The sequence below is a fragment of the Engraulis encrasicolus genome, chromosome 1 (assembly GCF_034702125.1).
Source record: "Engraulis encrasicolus isolate BLACKSEA-1 chromosome 1, IST_EnEncr_1.0, whole genome shotgun sequence".
NCBI lineage: Eukaryota > Metazoa > Chordata > Actinopteri > Clupeiformes > Engraulidae > Engraulis > Engraulis encrasicolus.
Window position 1 is genome coordinate 4,727,718 of NC_085857.1, and position 16,327 is coordinate 4,744,044.

Sequence of the window (16,327 nt, forward strand, 5' to 3'; positions counted from 1 at the left end):
GTTTTGCCACGGACACAGCTAATTTCCCTATATGAAAAGGCTATGCCCTGACCAAATCATCCTTAACCCTAACCTGTCAGTAAAAGCAATTGTTCTGCAGGTTTTTCAACAAAAACAAGCAATGAAAAAGATGAAATTGTACCCAGACCAAAACCACCCCTAACCCTAACCTGTCACAGGGCATTGCAGAGCACGAGGAAACATGGAAAAGGGTGGTGCACACACACAATAGATCAGTGGTTCTCAAACTATTTTGAACAAACGCTCCTTGGCATCACCATAAGCTTCCCAACGCCCCCTTGACCTCACCATAAGCCTGACAACGCCCCCTAAGCATAACAAAATAATATGAACTAATATCAGAGATCTTATAGACAGAGATAAGTCATTTCAGATCATTTCTGGTATCCACTTTCTGTCGGGTGAACGCCCCTTTAGGAGACCTTCGGTTGGGAGACCCAATGCCCCCTGGGGGGCTGTAGAGCCCCCATTGAGAAACACTGCGATAGATGGTTAAAATCGGCTTTGTATTTATTCGTTATGCCATGATACCATGTTGCATGCTGTAGAATAAAGACGATGAGTATCCTCCAGGCAAAATCCATGGGTTTAAATATCTATATCCCTCTAGTGACAAAAACAAATCCTTTGATGGATCCATTTGTGTGGCATGACATTTCAACATGCTCTTCTCCTCCGCACAAACCGAGCAAGACATGTGCAATTATCTCGATCCACAAATAACAAGCTTGATTAATGTGCTGTGTGTCTGTCAACGGAATAGGTCACAGCGAATAGGCACAGTACAACTGCAGTGCGGTAAAGCAGAGAGATTGAAGGCAGGGCTGGACTGGCCATCTGGCATAGCGGGCATTTCCCGGTGGGCCCCACACCCATGTGGGCCCCTATTTTCAGGAATGTTAAAAAAAGTTTTTGAGGTTTTTTACATTTCTGAAAATAGGGGCCCACAAGGGGGCAGGGCCCACAAGGGGGCAGGGAACCACCGGTGAGTCAGTTCTGCGCCACTAATTATGAGGGGCCCCTTTAAGGCAAAAGTGCCCGGGCCCTATTTCTCCCCCAGTCCAGTTGGAGGTCTTACATTGTCAAAGTGTCCTTGTCCCAACCAATCGAGGGGCTTAAGCCTTTTGGATCAAGGCATGTGTGCATGCATGAATCAAAGTCTTACTCAAATTCTGACGCTCTGCAAGGACTGCGAATGAGGATGGCCACCTGCGCACAATGTGTCCTCACTCTCCTACTATACCCATCCCTCTAACACACACACACACGCACACACACACACACGCACGCATGCATGCACGCAGGCACGCACGCAGGCAGGCAGGCAGGCAGGCAGGCACACACACACTCACGCACGCACGCACGCATGCACACACACACACACACACAAGCAAGTAAATGATATCAGCGAATATGGGCAGAGCAAGTGCTCTTGTCCACAATGTGGTGACAATGCTTACCTAGGGTTGTACTGGTACTATATGTTGGCTGTAAATCAAGTTACATTTAGCGGACGCTTTTTGTATTCAAAGTGACTTACAATTAGCAGTACAGGGTATTGGTTACAGTCCCTGGAGCAGTGTGGGGCTAAATACCTTGCTGAAGGGCACCTCAGCCATGGAGTGCAGTAGGGAGAGGTAAGGGATTTGAACCTGCAACCCTCTGATCTAAAGCCCAGCTCCCTAACCAATAGGCCACGGCTGCCTACGGTAGCTTACCTATTTGTTGACAATGCTTACCTAGTTGTTCAATAGGGGTGTGACACCCTCCCAACACAAAATGACAAGAGTGCCATGTCCCACAGATGTTCAGTGATTTAGAGTTAAATAAAACTACTTCAAATGGCTGTATGTTCAATACAAAGGTAGGTACACTGTCAAAAATAAAACTTGGCTTCAAGTCAACCTACTGCACAGCCTTTTTTGAATTTTACATTTTAACACATAACTTAAGGTTTTGGAGTACTGTTACTGCTATGTTGTAACTAAGGCCCGGTGGCCGGATGCGGCCCGCCAGGCCCCTTTGACCGGCCCTCCACCTCTCTGCATCTCACCATTTGAACTGGCCCAAAGAAGCAATCCTCACAGAAAAAAAATATAATATATATATATTTTAATATTTTATTTTGTTTATCAACAGGCCTTCCTACAGTTTAACTTTCACTAACTTAGTGTGAATCATCAGAAGTTTCTTGTCTTGATAGTTTCTCATCTCACTGTAATATAAACAGGCCTACCATTTCTATTGCATCACTCCTAAATTGTCAATCACCATTTTTTTAACCTTTCCTTGCTATTTTTACATGGTTATTGGAAAATTAAAAGGAATACCTGTGGTATTTCAAATTGAAAACATGTGAAGTACTCACTCACTTGTAATGATGAGCTATTTTGTGCTAGAAATTATGAATGAAGGAAGCACTCTTTTTTTTCTCTGTTTATTCGCCTACGAACGTTTCTTCAGCGTGTAATGGCGAATGCTGTGCTAGAAATTATGGCTATAATAGGCAGTGGCCTAGTATACAGCCCACATGATAGATCCCGGCCCCTGATCACAGTCAGGAACAATGAAGTGGCCCCCAGAGAAAAAAAGTTTGAGGACCCCTGAACTACAGTAAGTGATTGAAGTTAGGATGCTCCACCCAGACCTTAAAGGGGTATGCCACTATTTTTGGGCTTAATACAGTTAAAATCGTTGGCCAGGGTTTATATAGGTGGTAAAGTGTCTTATTTTTCATGTAAGCCGTTGTCTTGTTTTAAGACAAGTTAAAAGAGGGAGCATGTCGCTAAGCTAGTGAAAGTAAACTCATGACTCGAAAACATTGTGCCGTAAGTTGCCTTGAAAATTTGAGTTGAAACTTTTACTTTTTACAGCTGACCGTTGCCAGCTTTGATATTTTCATGAGTATGTAAAGTATGTAAAGTAATAAACTGAGTTTTATTAGTATGACCAGTCATTTTTGTAGGTAAAAATGTCTATTTCTGGATATTCAAAATGGCGGACCATGGAGAAGATCCTCTTTTACATGTAATTTTCCCAGTCATAATGAATACTTGGAATTTCATGGTGGTTGTAGTAAGTATTCATGAAAAAGGTAACATTAGTGAATGGGCACCACAAACACTTTAAATAAACTACTAAAAATATTACACAGTGCACCTTTAATATCTTAAAGGGACACTGTGTGAGATTATTTCCAGAATTCATGCTGCCCATTTACTAATGTTACCTTTTTCATGAATATTTGCCATCACCATCAAACTGGGCTGGGCTGTCTATTGCCAAATTTGATCTTTACATGAAAGTTTACTAAGTATTAAACAAATATTTTCTACTATGGTCCGAGTACATTCATCTTTGCAGCTAAAAATGGCTATTTATGGAAATTCAAAATGGCGGACCATGGAGAAGTGTATGAAAAGTGCAATTTTTCCAGTCATAATGAATACTTAGAATTTGATGCTGGTGGTAAGTATTCATGAAAAAGGTAACATTAGTGAATGGGCAGCATGAATTCTGGAAATAAACAACAAAAAAATCTCACACAGTGTCCCTTTAAATCACTGCTACAGTTTACATTGTCACAGCTATTGATTGCGGTGAATTCGAATTATTACAGAACCTGTGTGGCGAAAGCAGAAGGGCAACCTCTACTGTTGTGAATCAGAAGTGTGTGTGTGTGTGTGTGTGTGTGTGTGTGTGTGTGTGTGTGTGTGTGTGTGTGTGTGTGTGTGTGTGTGTGTGTGTGTGTGTGTGTGTGTGTGTGTGTGTGTGTGTGTGTGTCTGTGTGTCTGTGTGTGTGTGTGTGTGTGTGTGCGTGTGTGTGTGTGTGTGTGTATTTGCATGCATGGAGAGGAGGTAATATGGCACCAATCATTGCCCACGCTCCTTTTAAAACCCTGAGAGCATGACATTTACTAGCTTATGAATTCTCTGCGGAATAAAAGGTTCAGATCCTTCATCAGATTATCCATTGATTTCAATTAGTACTGCCAGCTACCAAACAACCTTTGTCAGTCTGAAGTCACTGCTTGCTATCGATCCCCCACAGCTTGTTCCATTACATTTGATTGCTGCCGGGGCCAGTGTCAGCAGTGTTGCCAGATTGGGTAGTTTACCGCCCACTTGGGCTGCTTAGAGGACTGTCTATGGGTAAAAGGGTAAAAGAAGGGTGTTTGGGCACGTTTTTCTGCAAATTTATGGCCATTGAAATCAATAGAATTTAGTACAAATTGGGTGGCGTTTAGTGCTTCCCTGCAGGTTTTGAGCTTTTTTTGGGCTTGAAATCATCAGTCTCATCTGGCAACCCTGACTGTCAGTCTCCCCAATCAGCTTACCAGCCCCTTTCTAGCACATTCTCCATAGATCCCTCTCAGTATGTGTGTCACTCTATGTGTGTGTGTGTGTGTGTGTGTGCGTGTGTGGTGTGCGTAATGTGTGGGTGTATGTGTATGTCTGCATACCGTGTGTGTGTGTGTGTGTGTGTGTGTGTGTGTGTGTGTGTGTGTGTGTGTGTGTGTGTGTGTGTGTGTGTGTGTGTGTGTGTGTGTGTGTGTGTGTGTCTGTGTCTGTGTGTGTCTGTGTGCGTGTGTGTGCGTGTGTGTGTGTAGTGTGTATGTTGTGTATGCGTGTGTGTGTATGTAGGGTGTATGTGTATGCCTGCTACTCTATAGCTGCGTGTGTGTGTGTGTGTGTGTGTGTGTGTGTGTGTGTGTGTGTGTGTGTGTGTGTGTGTGTGTGTGTGTGTGTGTGTGTGTGTGTATGTGTGTGTGTGCACATGCACGTGTGCATGCATGTGTGTGTGTGTGTGTGTGTGTGTGTCTGAATAGCTTCTTGGTGAGAAGCCCTAACAAGGTTACAAACGAGCGCAGTGATTTGTGCCTGGAAAAGGTCAGGGCGGAACACGTCACCAGGACAACGGATAACAGGCACCGATTGGACAGGACCCCTCACAGCAGACATGATGACGTTGTGAATCGTGTTTCCTACTTCCACACCTGTCCCTCAGAACCTGCCATGTCAGTACCTGGCCAAGCCAATTAAAGTGCTAACTAGCCATGGCCTCAGATCCTTACAAGTGATGATCTTTAGTGGAACTTTAGAATTAGTTTATTGACTAATTTCCACACTTCTGTGCCTCTCCTCTCTCTCTCTCTCTCTCTCTCTCTCTCTCTCTCTCTCTATCTCTGTCCCTCTCTCTCTCTCTCTCTCTCTCTCTCTCTCTCTCTCTCTCTCTCTCTCTCTCTCTCTCTCTCTCTCTCTCTCTCTCTCTGTCCCTCTTTCTACTGTATGTCTCTCTCTGTCCCTCTTTTCTGTCATACAAAAGCAAACATAAGCTAGTCGTTTTTCATGTTAGCTGTGTAGTGTTCTGAGCTAATGGCCTATATACCTGTCTTTAATGAAATAAAATCATGACACTAGAATGACTACCCAAAAAAGCTTTATTAACATTTAATAATAAATAACATTTAACAAAGAATTTAGAAATGTTTGTAAATGAGTAATAATCAAACTACGACTGCACAGTGGAGTGTGAATCAACTTCTACTGTGTGAGTTTTCTGTGGTTTCATGCCTTCTAGTCTTTGGAGGAGAAACTTTGAGGACCGATGCGACTGTGCTGTGTCTGCTGTGTGAACATAGTATTTCTTGCCCATTTATAAACATTTGTAAACATTTTGCTGAAAATTAGTTCATTATATATAAAATGCTCATAAAGGTGTTCATAGGTAGTTATCCATCATTTGCACTGACGTCACAATATTGCGTAATCATTTTCGCTGGACGGCAGAAGTACACATTCGTACATAGGAATTATGCAGACGAAGACAACTTTGACCATAAAATACCAACGAAACACGCAGTTCTTTTATTTTTTTTAAACGGGATATGTACCTGGCGTTATCAGTCTAGGTTGGCCACGGTGGATGTGTTCAAATCATAGATTTATTCAAATGTATTCTGCTCCACTAGGTGGCATAACCGGGACGGGTGGTACGGGAAACTGGGAGAAGAAGAGAAAATTGTTGCTTGCTTCCAGCCATGAACTTACTCTGCCTGCGATGTATTTTCTAAATCCCGTGTTTATTTTCTTCAGTTAAGTTGTGAACTTAAACCAAACCTCTGCATTGGCAAAATACTAGCACCTTTATGCACCGTTTCTTCATTGGTGGCTGGGCACCGCGGATGGCATCCCCTTCTTCGTGGCATGGCACAGGTAAGATAATGCTGCTAACCTAACTTACTACAAGACGCATGGTACATTTTGTGTCAGACATTTCGCAAAGTGGTGTTTTGAATAGCATATCTTGTCATCTCAGATGTATCTTGTAGGTTAACTTGGATTCACTCGTTTCGTTTAATCCAAGTGGATTTCATTGTTGTTTCAGCCACGTCTGCACAATGTAGACTATTGTAAAATATATTTCTATATCTTATTTTCTGTTTACATGTCCAATATGTTCATTTACTGTAGGCCTATTATTATTGACCACTTATGTTACCAGTCCATCACTGTTACCTGTCCTGTCTTGCACTTTCTGTCGGTCTGTAAATTGTCAGTCCTGTATGTCCTGGCATGGTAGAGAGAAAACGTAATTTTGTTTCCCTTGTATGACCATATGAAGAAAGTGACAATAAAAGCTGACTTGACATACTTCAATGTTTCAAATCGGTGTTGCATTACATTGCACATGTAGAAACACATAGGACAGAATGTCGGTTACATAGGCCTACTTTGATTAAATAATTTTGATTTGATTTGATTAAATAAATAATTTGAAAAGATGACCTTCACAAGAGAAAGATAAGCACAACAAACCTGTTATTTATCTTTTATTTTTATTGTTTTGTAATTGCAGGTTCATCAGTCAGGTGGTCAGCACCCAAACTAAAACCATGAGGCATGGTGGCCAGGATGACGTCCAAGAATTGCATCCCAGCACCACAGGTAAATACATGACTAGTAAGTTGGGATGACTGTTATTTTCTGACATTTTACATCACATTTTAATTCAGACAATATTGCCAAGGGACTTAATTATTCAGTACTGTACCAGTACATTACAATGCATGGCTAGATTCATTTAAATAGCATGTTTGTCTTTTCTTTTTTTAATTAGATGGGGGAGCCAACATGAAGAGGTGTCCAGAGAGGCTTCTTTCGCTTGGGCTTTGCAGCAGCACCAGGACCTCACCATCAGTGATGCTGGTCCCCTCATCCATCGGGCCTACCCTTACATTCCTCCCCTGATACACTGATCACCTGTACCAGTTGTTGGAGTTTTCAGCAGGGCTCTAAATTATTTTTAATCACTAGTAGCCAAAATGGCTAGTATGTTAATCTCCGGTACATTAAATAATGGGTCAAAGTGCCAAGTATGTTTTTTCTTTTCTACCAGCAAAACTTAATTTTCCCAGCATTTGGCTGGTTGGCTGGTGAGCCCTGGTTGTCATTGATAGTGAGTAGTTGTGATAATAAATAACTGAAATGATGAAGTCCATCCAGACATGTTTTGCTTATTTTATTGTACTAATACAACAACGTAGAACATTCTCTGTGAACGTGAAGTGAAAGCCCAACTGGGAAACTCCAACTCCCATTGACATTGTGACACAGCACACAAGTGTTCACTGCACGAAATTGCATTTATGCTTCACCCGTGCAAGGCGGCAGTCCCCTATGGCGCCCCAAGTGCGGCAGTACCATTCTCAGGGTATCTCAGAGTGCGTCTTAATATGGGACCTTGCCTCCTCCACTTGCTTCTCGTCATGATGACATCACGGACATCATTATATTTCAATATCTTGCAAAAGCTCAATTGCAGAGTCTTTTTCTCATTTGCAATTGGGATGGTGAATGAAAAACAGTCCCTCAAAAGTTGTTGTGGCTAGGCTGACAGCTGGGAAACTTTATTGTTTTCTCCACGGAGGAGGGGCCAGGAGGCGGGACGAGGAGACAAGCGCAAGTGGAGGAGGCAAGGTTGCATATTAAGACGCACTCTCTGTCATGGAGGAGGATGGGGGAGAGCACTGATTATTTAACTCCCCCCACCAACCTGGTGGGTCGGGAGTCCAACCGGCAACCTTTGGGATACAAGGCTGACACTCTAACCACTTACCCATGACCGCCTGTCAATCTTCAGTCTAGTCTAACTAATTACATTGTCTCCACTAAATGTATATCTCAGGTGACGTGGGTATACTGGTATGGGGATAGAGCTGTATGTAAATAATATTAACTCATTTTAGCTGGCACCTGCAAAAAATGCCAGGTAATTGCCTACCCAGGTGAAAAAGTGGTTCAATTTAGTACAATATAAGCATGACTGAAGTGTACTTAACATGTTAAAAGTGCACTCGTGCTTTTTGTGCTAAGAAAAAGTATGTTTACAATATGCTTATTTAAAGTGTACTTAAAATTAGATGTAATTAAGTTGCTCTCAAAGAAAGTACACTTAGCGAACCATACTTCAAGTGGACTTCGAAGATGTTTGGCTAAAGTGTATTTAGAGGAATATACTAATAGTGTTCTAATAGTGAACTTACTAAAAGTGTATTTTTTAATAACATATTGCAATTGTACTTTTTTAAAGTGCAATATGATTACACTTCACCCAAATGTCTTTGAAGTGTGATTTTCTATAGTGCGCTTTAAAGTAAATCGCTTTAACATATTGCAAGTACACTTTTTCTAAGTGCACCATGATTGTACTTCACCCAAATATCTTCAAAGTGTGCTTACACAAAGTGCATTTACCCATAATGCACCATGATACATGTCCCATCATGCAATGCACTTCTTGGAGCTAGATTTCTCACACAGAAAGCCATTTATCCTGAAGGAATATTTTTGGTTTGCATGAAAATATTACTCATTGTTATATTCTGTGTTTATTGTAGGAGTTTTAAAATGTTAAAGTGGTACACAAAAAATGACCATGTTCCCACCGTCATTATGATGGTCACGTATATGTTTTGGTATATATAGGCTCACACTTCCCATGACATCATGTTGGGAGGTAAGTTGGAACTAGTTGAACAAAGAATACTGTTAAAGGTCACCATTACTGATTAATTCAAGTGATCAATTGCAGGTAGGTGGGTCAAGATTGATATAAAGTGAAATATGTATCTGATATCTCTGTAACAATGCAATGATTGGAAATGACAGTCTAGGTATGCATACTGCATCACCATTGTGACATGTGGCTGTGTGTAATGTACAAGGTCAGAGTACCAGCATGGATTGTAGTATTACATTTATATTATTTCATGTACTTGGGAGTGTACTGTAAATATACTTCAAGCATACCTGTTATATATTTACAATACTTAATATGATATACTTTTTACAGACTTAAAATGTTCCAATGTAGTCCAAAGAAGCATGAAGTTAATATACTTTTATTGAACTTCTAGTAACAATAAAATGTTATAGAAGTGTACTCAAGCACACTCTTAATGCCATACGAATGCATGAAAAGCGTGTTTGGAGCATACTTTCAAAAGTATGCTTGTAGTGCACTTAAAGTTGTCCAAAAGCGGTGCCAATTTAGCATCCTCAGTGTGCTGCAAGTGTGCTGAAGTACTGCTTTAGTAGTGCTTCAGCGCACTAATAGTGCAATGAAGCGCACTTTAAATCGCCGAAAATAGTACACTTTGTACTAAGTACGGTCAAAAAAAGTACACTTTAAGTATATGGGTTTTTCACCTGGGTATGCCCTTTTTAAGAAAGGTGCCCTCATCCTATAAAAAAACAAATAACTAAATAAGTCTCTGAATATACATATACAGACATGAAATTAGTTTTAAAAGCTAAGACCATCCTCTTGCATTAGAACATGTTAATTCAGCTCTAACATACCCACATTTTTAATCTAAAAAAATCTAATGTCATGCCTGAATGCTGTGTCGCTCCAGGCACCTAGGTCAATACAACGTGTTCACAGCATCCAGCATCAATGGGTTGACTATTACAGGCCTAGTTCAGATAACCATTTATTAATATAAATAAGTACTTGCACGTCTATTGTACATGTCCACCCCAGAATAGATATCCCCTCCCATCACCTACATAACCTTGAAATGTATTTGTACTTTGTGTCTAAAAATAAAGTCTTTGAGCCATTGAATGAACTGATTACTACATTGAGTTGGTGTGATAGGTTGAAATCGGCTAAACTTGGCTTGGTGTGCTGGACCTCTGGCTCTTCCATACATCCAATGTGTCATGACATCAGATCATCGCTCTTCTCATCTGGAGAAACAGAAAGAGAACACTTAGCTGACACTTATCCAAAGCAACTTTGTTACTCACAGTGAATTGTTAACTGTCCCTGCAGCATGGGGCTTGGTGCCTTCCTTGCTCAAGGGTACTTCAGCCTGGATGAGGTGAAGAGAGAGGTGTAGGATGGGATTTGAAACTCCAACCCTCCAATCTTAATACCACTTCCCAAACCATTAAGCCTCTGATGTGTGTGATTTCAGAGGGCAGGCAATTTGGATGACAACACAACAAAGTGGTGCACTGTGTATTATTGACAAGGACAACACCAAGACTGGTGGGCCTATGCATGTCATAGGCCAGCATGGATGGTCGTGACTAGCATTTCATGACAGCATCATGCTGGAGAGTAGGCCTAAGCTACTTGGGAAATCAGCGCTAGAGATGTACACATGGTTTATTTTTTACATTTGAACCTTAACAGTATGAACGGCATAGCCTTGCTATTTCACCAAGAGCTTTATTAATTCCGTGTTTACGTTACAGCCTGCAATATCTTAGCATACGTCCATCATAGCGTAATGATGCTGCTAATTAACGTTAATCATGGAAAGCATCTTACATTGACCTCGCATAAAAAAACACTGAAATTGCACATTAGACTTAAATTAACTAGCGTTCACGAATTAAGAGACAAATGATGATATAAAGGATGGCAAATGAGAAACTTACCGTGGTGCTCATCCAGGCTACTCGAGTAGGCTAGTTTGATGGTTTTCCAGTTGGTTGCCGCGATTCACCTCAGCTTTCTCGTTTTATTTTGAGATCCAATGAAAAGTCACGCCTGGTTTGTAACCCTATCTGTTTTTGTAACAAACAGCACAATGGGTGTTTACGGTGTTTAGTTTATCGGTGATCCAAGTTAGGTTATGAGTTACTAAACGTTGCGAGTCCCATAGGAATCCATTCATTAATGCTGCCCTCTGTCGTCCTCTTGCCGTCCAGTGGCCGTCCACTAGAACGTTTGACGTCACATGCAAATGATGGATTCCAAAGTTTTACAGATATAATCTGGGACAAACCTTGTACAAACTTGAGTGAGAACGAGATGCAAAATTAAGGTGAGGTATAAGACCAACAACACAAACACAAGTGGCCTACATCAATAAAGATTCCAGAGCCACCTCCATTACTTTGTGTAATTCCACACAAGAGCCTTGTTAACGCCATGCTCAATTAAGATCTAATTGACTTCGGGCAATGCACTTGACACAGAGAGGGAAGGATGCACTTAAAGGGACACTGTGCAGGACTTGGTCAAAAAAGGTACTGCAACTATGCTGCTCATTGAAACTAGGCTCCCTATTGCCAAATTCATTCTTTACATGAAAGTTTACTAAGTAATAAACAAATATTTTCTAGTATGGTCCAATTACAGTCTTTTTTTGCAGCTAAAAATGGCTATTTTAGGACATTCAAAATGGCGGACCATGGAGAAGATCCCCCTTTTCATGTATGAAAAGTGCAATTTTTCCAGTCATAATGAATACTTACAATTTGATGGTGGTGGTTAGTGTTCATGAAAAAGGTAACATTAGTGAGTGGGCAGCATGAATTCTGGAAATGAACAACTAAAAATCTAACACAGTGTCCCTTTAAGGGTTTCAGACGAAAGCTTTCGTCTTGCTATACGTACATAAAAGACAAAGGTCTCATAGGCATTCACAGGACTGTCAATATCTGCCTTGCTGAAATCGATGAGGCAGTTAATTGCTCTATACATTATCATATGTGGATGTACACAAATGTGTATAAAACTTGAGTGAGCCAGCATGCAAGGATGCTTTCAAGTCTTAAAGATACATTTAAGTGATAGGAGCAAGTGATGAGGATCTATGTAGTTTTTCTGAACCATCCAGTTTATTTTGACAGAAGGACTAAATGAATGCAAAATGAGCCAAAGCAATTGAGAAGGATCTATGTCATTTTTATGGTACTGACTATTTATGTGGGAGAAGGTTTAGTGCCGACAGCACCACCTTTGTCATCGGAGGAGAAAAGATCCCACTACTCGCAGAGCAACCCATCAAAAGCCTGGGGAGGCAGTATACTGCTGAGCTTTCCGACAAGCAGATGGGTAAAGCTGTCATGAAGCAGCTCTCAGATGGCCTGGCGAGGATCGACCAAAGCCAACTCCCGGGGAAGTACAAGGTCTGATGCTACCAATTCACTCTCTACCAGAGAGTAATGTGCCCCCTGAAAATGAGCGAGATCCCCTCATCGACCGTGAGTAAGATGGATGGGAAAGCCAACTCATTCATCCGAAAGTGGTTGGGGCTACCACGGTGCCTCTCTGACACTGCCCTGTTCGAGAGAAACATACTCCAGCTACCATTGAAATCTCTGCAGCTGGGCTAGGCAAGAAAAGACCAGGTTGGTGCTCCAGCTCCGGGAGTCCACAGACGAGTCAGTGAGGAAAGCCAATGCCAGGGTCCTAACTGGCCGCAAGTGGAATGCCCAGACAGAGGTCGACCAAGCTGTCAGTCGGCTGCAACACAAGGAAATCGTGGGAAGAGTCCAGGTAGGAAGAGCAGGCCTAGGATGGGGAGATGCACCACGCTTCTGGTCCAAGGCACACCGCAAGGAAAGGAAGGAGATGGTGGTGGCGGAGGTAACAAGGATGGAAGAAGACCGCTACAAGATCAAGACCGTGTCTCAGGGTCGGCAAGGAAGCTGGACAACCAGGGAGGGAATCTCAAACAGAAACATCAGTTGGTCAGACATATGGAAGATCCCACAGGCAAGACTCAGCTTCCTTATCCGCTCAACGTATGACACGCTTCCCTGTCCTCAGAACCTCAGCCAGTGGTTCGGAAATTAGGTATGTTGTGCACTCTGCAGTGCTCCCAGCGCAAGCCTCCAGCACATCTTGTCAGGCTGCAAAATCGCGCTCTCTCAGGGCCGCTACAGATGGCGCCATGACCAGGTCCTGAGAAAGCTAGCCGAGGTGCTGGAGGAGTGCAGACAGGGTAGCAGAATACCATCGCCAGCAGAGGACTCTACCATCTTTATTACGGAAGAAGGAATTGGAAGCATCAGGCAAAAAGAAACAACAAGGCCCTTCACTCCCGACCAGGAGTGGAGCATGAAGGGTGGCTTGGACAGAAAGCTTCAGTTTCCCACAGAGATCACCACCACATCTCTCCGGCCAGACATAGTGGCTTGGTCTGCAAAGGCAAGAGCGGTAGCTCTCATAGAGCTCACTGTACCATCGGAGGAAGGGATTGAGGCGGCCTTTGAACGGAAAAAGGCCAAGTACGCCAAACTGGCTGCGGAGTGCCGGGAGGCGGGCTGGAAGACTTCCATATATCCAGTGGAAGTTGGATGCCAAGGCTTTATGGGGATGTCGACCATACGCCTTCTGAAGGATGTGGGAGTCACTGGGGGAAGGCTAAAGAAGGCAACAAAGAAGCTGGCAGAGGAGGCAGAAAAAGGTAGCTTTTGGCTCTGGCTGCGGAGGAAGGACAGGAGCTGGGGGAATAACAACTAACCCCCAGAAAACAGCCACATGGATAACATCTCTCAGCTGCAGGGGGTGACAGGGAGATGTCCCTATCACTGCCCCGCCTCCGGAGACGTTTCGGGATTAAAGTGGCGAAACGTTCATGAACGGTGGCTCCCGACTGATGACCCATGGGCACCGGAGGAGGTGCGACAGGCAGCAATGCCCAGCAGGATGTAATACCTTCCTGTACAAATCCTAGGGTGTGTTCATGTAAATTGGGCCATCAGCTAAATTGGGCCGGATAAGCATTGGGTGTCTAATTTCTTTTAATTCTACAGACCAACCACCACAAATGTGCTGATATTGTTGCAACATTACTACTCTATCTGTTACAAGTCATTTGAATTACATAACATATTTTTGATGAGCAGGGGGAACCCTCATATGGAGACTGACCGAAGAAAGTGAATGTTCAGTCTTGCCAAAATAAGAAATCGTCTAGATAAAATGAGGATGATACTGTTTTCAGATGTGATAAAAACTGGAAAAACGGATATGTTTTTAGGTTTGACGGTGTGCCTTTAATCTGGAAAAAAATCGTTTCGGCAACATTGTGCACCTTAAATACCTGAAAATCTAAAAAAAAAAACCATCGGCCCATTTTGGCTGAACATGTTATGGTAAAATGGGCCGCCCCTCTCGGATAATTTGGGCTGTTTTTTTCTATGGGAATTACCATTCATATTTTCTACAAAAATGATGTGACTACTATTGAAGATGGAGGTGTCAGGGGAGCTCTTTTAATGAAGTTGTGATATCCTTTTGGTAACAGATGTGTTGAAAACAAAAAAAAATGGAGGAATATTAAAATCATCACTAATTGTGTTTTTCTGTTGTACAATTCTTAGTTTTACCATTGGAATGAATAGGTGGCCCATTTTACATGAATAGGTGGCCCATTTTACCTGAATGCATTGTTTTCCTTCCAGGCTGACACACCTGTCACTAAAAGTTTGGGTAATGTGTTCTTCCTCAGATTTCATCAGTCTTTCTGAATTTACCAGAAAATTGGCCCAATTTAGCAAAATGCACCCCATATAGTAAAAAAAATTCTCAGAGCTATCACTATGTCAAGAATCCTTTAGAAAAGATAGGTGTGTAGCAATATGTATGTGTGAGAGGGGCACCTGGGGGAGTGGTGTGAGAAGGGGACCCGGAGCAGTGGTTAGTATTCAGCAAAGAGGATTACAAGAAATCTATTCTGACTCCTTGAAAGAGGAAAGTGGACTGGTGTGCCTGCCTGTCTGCCCGCCCGCCCGCCTGCCAGCCTGCCTGCCTGCTTGCCTGCCTGTGTGTGTGCGTGCGTGGACAAATGTGTATGTACTATCTCAGCTTCAGTGCCAGATAGAGACATTTCCGTTGGTTGGCCCTGACCAACCTGCATCAGTAATCTCACCTCTCATTGGTCTGAGCCTAAGACCTGCACTCCAAAGCCTTACAGTGACATCATGACAAATCTATAGAGATAACATTGAATAGAATAGAATAGAATAGAATATATACATTATTTGTCATGCAAGCATGAAATGTATATTTCGTCTCACCATAAAAACATAAATGTACATTCACTCCATTAAGAAACTCACACTCTAAAAAACATTAATACACATAAAACATTGCACATATCCCCTCCCTGCCCTGCTTATAGTGCATCTACACCCAACCGTATACCTTTACCTTTCTCTTACCTCTTTTTCGGGAAGCGGGCATGGTCCAATGTGGTGAGTACATATGCTGAAGCTACTCTCTATGTCATTTTTGACACATTTATAGTGTTAAGGTGATTTTAACACATAGTGTGTGGATACAACATGTGTATTATTCAGTTAAAACTCTGTGTTTGACACATTTTGTGTAAAAAAAAATGTACATTAATAATTCTTATCATAAATATATTTTAAATTTACAATGTAGCCAAAAACTCATCACAAACCAGGACTGTGGTTAGAAAATTGCATAAAAATAGTTTTTACATCTTTGATTCCTTGTTCTTACACTATTAGGTAGTACTACGTAGGTGTGCGTAGGCGGCGCACGTAGGTTGCAGCAGCCCCTTGCTTTCCCAACTTTCAGTGTTTATTTGTGTTAAAATGTGTCTTTCGAAATGTCTATCGTCGGAAAATATGTCGGAACGCACGTACAGTCGGCAACAGCTGTTGCAGATAAGAATGGACAACTTAAGCAATGTATTGGATGTACCAACGAAGACTCTGGAAGAACTAGGAATTCTGCGGCGGCATAGGACTACATCGGACCCGTCTGCATCGCCTACATGCCGACACCGAAAGCGATGCTCCAGAATTAGGAAAAGGGGCAAACGAGGTGGCGTCGAGACACGGCTTGCAGCCAACCCAACTCGTCCAGCAATACCATCAATTCTCTTGGCAAACGTCAGATCTCTGGACAATAAGATGGATGACATACGGCTACTAAGATCAGCGAACAAAACCGTGAGGAACTGCTGCGTTACGGTGTTCACCGAATCATGGCTGAACGACGGCATACCCGATTCGGCTT

General features: G+C 42.3%; 1 long non-coding RNA gene across 1 annotated transcript; it reads left to right on the forward strand.

Moving 5' to 3' along the window:
• The first annotated feature begins 6,105 nt into the window (after window positions 1-6,105).
• LOC134465647 (uncharacterized) lies at window positions 6,106-7,526 on the forward strand. Its single transcript, XR_010038218.1, has 3 exons — window positions 6,106-6,237; window positions 6,881-6,969; window positions 7,142-7,526. It is a non-coding gene; the product is annotated as an uncharacterized LOC134465647 (long non-coding RNA).
• The last annotated feature ends 8,801 nt before the right edge of the window (window positions 7,527-16,327 follow it).